The following is a 5,973-nucleotide window of genomic DNA, read 5'->3' as shown; positions in this document are numbered from 1 at the left end:
ACAGCAATAACACATATAACATGAATACATACGGCCAAAGGATGGCTGAAGAAATCCATAGATGTCACAATCTAAAAAACAAAATATGTATGCACTTTCATGATATATAAACCATCAATGGTTAACACTTTAACACATGACAATAGTGCTAGTAATGTATGTTAGCATCAGTAGAATTAGACATTTGCTTGAATCAAAATAAATGGCAACAAACATGGGGACCAATAATTAAAACATGTATGTTGATACAATTGAGCCTTACCAATGTTACACACCAGACAATCACTCCGCACAATTCCAAATGCCTGGAGCCAATCTAAACAACAACAAATTGATACACCCTTAGCATAGTAGCCATTTACATACAAGGGACACCATAACACCGGCATGTACACACATGCAATCTACGAAACATCGCCATTTCAATGTATGGCTGTCACACTAATTTTTCATGCTCATTCATTCAAAAGGATTATCAATTATGTGCGCACAATAATTAGCTCTAGGATTAGCGTTTAATGATGTGCATATAACACATTATAATGACCTTTGTAAACTCACATTGGGAAATATTCCACAAAACTCACCGTGTATAACGATTTATCGTACGCAACCAGCAAGTACTGCTAACACTTTAGCAAAGAGTGTGAGACAACGAACAAATCAGCATTTATAGAGGTGCATAGCATGTGTTTGGCGTTCACTCCCAAAATGAAAGGAGAAGGGGTAATGAGAAAAAACAGACATGGAGTTACTATATAACACCAACAATATTAATGAAGCAACAGACACATTTTAAAGACCTAACACGCACACATGTAATGTGTGTGTTAAATATTGATTTAGGGACATTACACCACTGTCAATAAAAATGTTGCGCATATCATATACGCACGGACCCCCAATTCCATGTTTTGCGTGCTGCCACAGGTGTGCACGTTTGCCTGCGAAACGAAGCTTAGAGCACACATATAAATGTGCACTTGAACACATGAGTCATTTGCTGATCCAATGACTTCTGATTCAGAAGGAGAGGTGACCTCCGACCACGAGGCAATTATTAGCAAACTGGCTGCCATTACTACCAGTCTCCAGGAAAGGAGGAGAAGAGAGGAAGCAGAAAGTGGGCCAGCTAGTGAACCAGCCATTTCTGAGTCTTCCACATCATCCCAAACCCAGCACTTGGGTGCTGGAGTGGCAGGCCATACTCCTGCAGGATGTCCTGGACCAAGTACTGCTGGCAGTCAGGATGTTGGTAGTAAAAGTCGAAACACCCCATTTACTAAGGCCGAACTGGCCATTTTAATTCCCCAAGCCCGGGATTTAGTTGAATTTGGCCCCAAAAAAATGACTCCTACTGCCAAGGACAAAGTATGGAAAGACATTACCAATGCCATAAATAAGGTGTCCCCTCAGGCCCGTGATTGGCAGCATGTCAAGAGAAGGCAAGTGTATTCTGCTGTATGTGTGTGTGTGATGTAAATAGTGGGGAAGAGATGCATGTTTTATCAATTAATTTCTAATCAACAGTATGTTTGTTTAGTTAGCATGGATAATATATATATATTTATATATATATATATATATATATATATATATACTAGATTACTGGATTGTTGTGTTGTGTGTGGATATGCTAACATTTAACCAAGTAAACTTGAAACGGGGTTACTCACTTTAGATTTTAATTAGTGCTTGGGTACTACATCATTAAGCAAACCAGTGACAATGCTTTAGAGCACAAAATATACTTACCAAATTCCATGTGTATAAGGAGTCGCATTGTAGAAATTGCTGTATTGTAAAAATGTGCTTTCAAGACATTAAATGCTGCGGAAATATATATGCATAAGATATTAATATGTATGTAATCTTATTCTGAAGGTGGCAAGATTACAAATCGCGCCTTAAAAGGAAATTATCGGAGCGCTGGAAAGCCAGCCAAACAACAGGAGGCGGCAACTTTCCAGAACACCTTATGTTGACACCCCTGGATGAGATGGCCCAAGAATGTATCGCAGTCGAGGAGATCCAGGGTGTCTCATCAATGGACAGTGAACTACAGGGGGATGACTTTGGTGCTGACATTGGAGGTAAATATAAGTTTGATTCACACTGTTATTAGTACAAGTGTTCATATTCAGATACTCATACATTCTGATTTATTTACAGATGACAACACTGATGGTGTGGCTTCTGTACCACCAACAACACCTCCTTCCGTTGCTTCTGTGAACACACCACCTGAGGAGACCTTTAACATGGGACAGATGCTGGGCGACATCCGGCAGCAGGGAGTGGCTACTGTTCAAGGTCAAGGGCAGATGCTGCAGCTTTTAACCCAGATAGCATCATACCAACAGGGCCTACAACAGGAAGCTAAACGCCTGAATGAGATTCTAGCCTCACTTCTTGGCTCCATTAAAAAATACATGGCATCCCAGCATGCTTCAAGTGGTGCAGGAACATCACCTGTTAATCCAACACCACCTGCTTCTGGCCCACCTGGGGAAGGGCCCTCCAAAAAACCCTTAACAAGGAGACAAACATCTGGTCGGGGCGCAAAAGGGGGTATATCCAAAAGAGGCCGAAAAGCCTGAGGTGGGGTTATAGAGACATTACAGATGTCAGGTCGTTATGCATATTTTCCTTATTTTTACACTAGAAAGTAAGTGTACTTTGGTTATTTAATTTACATATAAATTATTTTGTGTAAAAAGTATGAGTTACAATATTTTTGTGGCAAATGCACATTAAGTATGTGACTGTAACAATGGCATTGATTGTGTTAATATTGTGGGTGTTTTTTTGCAAGGTGGCTTGGATAAAATTCCTGGGCTAAAAAAACAAACGTGTGGAATTGATTTAAAATGTACTACTTTCAAGCATCATTGTTGTAATACAGTATTTTAAAATTTGTGTTTCGCAAACAATGCAACAAAAATAAAAAAATACAAAATTCGTTAACATGTGTCACATGTGTTGTGTTGGGATGGCAATATGTGAGATATATATATATATATATATATATATATATATTTTTTTTTTTTTTTTTCTGTGTGGGTACATTTGAGAGTTGACACATGTCGACAAATGTAGAAATGGCCAACATGCACAACCTAGTGGAGTACTTTTTTAGATACTGGCGTGATGCAACATCAGAACATTTCATAATGTTGTGAGTTTCTGTATTATTTTGACAATGCTTTTTTGACATTAAACTTACCAGGAACAGTTGTTTGGAGCTGCGAACATCTCATAGCTGTTGGTAGCCATTGAGTAGTTGTGCTGAGTTAATTGAGTAACACCTTGACGCATTGATTGGTGTAAATGGTGTGCAGGTGGCAATGATTTAGCCATGTAGTGCGTGTGTATTGTGCTTGCGAATGAGAAGTCGGCAAAAGTATGGCCTGCGAAACGTAAAACCTGCTTTGTCCTTTCGAATGTTTTGCAGTTAGAGGCCAACAAGCGCGCACGCACACATGCCAAGCCAAACCCCTCCACTTGGAGTTAACACCCATGTGTCCGCCCAGGTATACGCCCAGTTTTGCTCATTATTCTGGTCGCGCCCATACAAACGCCCACATCACGCCTACTTCAAAATCATTCGTTCGCAAGAGTTCAGCTGCTCCGTAGCTTGCTTGCGAATAGGTAGAAGTCTCCTTGCACATGCGCATTGTGTATGTTGCACATGCGCAATGGATGCATTCTGCGGATAACAGCGAATTCGCATGCGAACGGACCAATGTGAATAAGGGCCAATGTCCGCACAGCGTGGCATGCGGTCCGCTCCGAAAGAATTCGGAAATTTACGCACCAACCAGAATAACCTCCCTAATTACCAGAGGAGAGAATAAATAGGAACAAGAGGGACTTGTATAAGTATATTTTCCATTGTCCTTCATTATACATCAGAGTGCATTTTTAAATAGACTATATACGTTTTATTTTGCATTTTAGAATGTTTTTTATTAATAAATCTTTCATATAGTCCGTATTTGAGACCTATTTAATACCTATGTGATACCCAATTGATCATATTAGATTGTTAATTTAGAACAAATTATTCTATCTGAGCGCTCCACAAACCCCCTCTTCTTTTCGCCATTTCTTTTTGCTGCTGACACCTGACTGGGTGTTGAGCAACTGGCATAACAACCCACCCTTCAAGTGCCATATAATCACCATAGGTGATTTTTTTATTTTCTTATGCATATTGAAAGAAGATGTAGGTGCACAATAGTGTAGTATTTCAAATTAATATCACTCTTTCCTTCAATAGAAAAAACTCACAAGTTAAAGCCATAAAATATAAAGCGCTTTTAAGAAATAAATTCACAGTGAAGATATCACCAAATGCTCTGGCAGTGTCCCCGGCAATGGCGCTGTACTCCTACCTTACTTCTGGGTTTTGGATGCCACCACATCACCGAATGCGTCCTTAGCTCCACCCATACGTATTTCATCATAGATGACCTTATCATTGGGTGACAAAGTCATCTATGACAAAACAAACACACACAGATACCAGTGTTTCTGTTGCCGGTCCTAAGAGCAGCCCACTTTCCAGTATCCATACAGTCGTTCTTTTAGAAGTGGATGGGTTTAGTGACGTGACACACATCCTCAGTTTTGTAGAGTGATGACACCTTACCATAATCATACAGTATACCCTGACTTGAAGAAATTGTACCATCTCCTCCCTGGCACTTTTACTGCTTCTTGTACAACAAGACTGGAGCGGGAAACCAGTATGACTGTACAGGGATTAGGTTTTTGACAGACCATTTCCATATTTCTGCCCATGTGGTAAGTAAGACAGCGGCTTCTAATTTATCCCAGGCTGCAAACACAGGATATTTGTATATTCAAACTGTGATGCTATATATCTGCTCCGTATATGAGCTGCATATGCTGGTATTAGACAGATGTTAATATGTATTTATCACCTCTTATAAAAACATCACAAACTGTTTGTAAAGTCTTGACGGTTATATTAATGTGCACCGTGATTTATATGCTGACTGGCTGCCAGCTCCCATGCAGTGTGGCTGAGAAATGAGGCCTTTCAATGAAGAGCTTACATTTTCATTTGTTTTCTCCCAGTTGGGCACTGAACTATCACATATACTATATTTCTTAGAAATGTCCTGGGACTGAGGGTGTTTACTATAATAACGCATGCCAAATTCCAGTTCTGCACATAGGTTTCTAACAACATTTTAAAAAAATGTATCAATTAAAAAAACTGGGGCTTCATTGACTAGCAAACCAGAGGCAAATTCATCTACATGGGAAACATGAGGATGGAGAGGGAGAAAGAAATCTATACGCTGTAAGTGAAAATCTCTTTTGTACACAGTACCAATTACATTCCTCACGGCTTTGTAGTTTTCATAGACACCACCTGTTTTTATAGTACTTGCCTACTCACCTGGATCGTCTGGTAGCGGGCAAGTCTCTTGGCCATACACTACCCGCCAGAACTCCCCCTGCATGTGGAAGTAGCGATGTTGCTGTCCAGAGTGGGAGGACTCAACAAGGCCAGTAATCTCAGCTTTGCATGGTGTGGCCACAATGATGTGATTGTGCGGTCCTGCCCTTTCCCTCCCCTACTTTTTGTCATCTACCCCCACCACGCCCACTCTTGCCGTATCGGTACCGCATGTATGTAAGTATGTTTTAGTTATGACAAAAGCAAATCTGTAAAAAAAAAAGTCACTGGCTGTCTCTCCTCTGTGCTGAAGCACAAGATATACAAATATAAATGATGATACAATACATAGTATACTGGGGTAATGTATCTACCGAGGTGAAGCAGGATGCAGTAGCGCTGAGATGTATAAACATCTCTGTTACCGAAGTTGAGGATTGAGAACTCCCCCACCCAGCAATCCCTGCTAGAGCCCACAGCACATCATCTCGGCATGAGTAAGATTTTGCCATTATCGCGAGCTCTCCTGTGCAGCCAGG

This window comes from Crinia signifera, chromosome 6 (assembly GCF_055691185.1).
Source record: "Crinia signifera chromosome 6, ASM5569118v1, whole genome shotgun sequence".
Taxonomy (NCBI): Eukaryota; Metazoa; Chordata; class Amphibia; order Anura; family Myobatrachidae; genus Crinia; species Crinia signifera.
The sequence above is the reverse complement of the archived record's forward strand: the minus strand, read 5'-3'. Positions refer to the sequence as shown.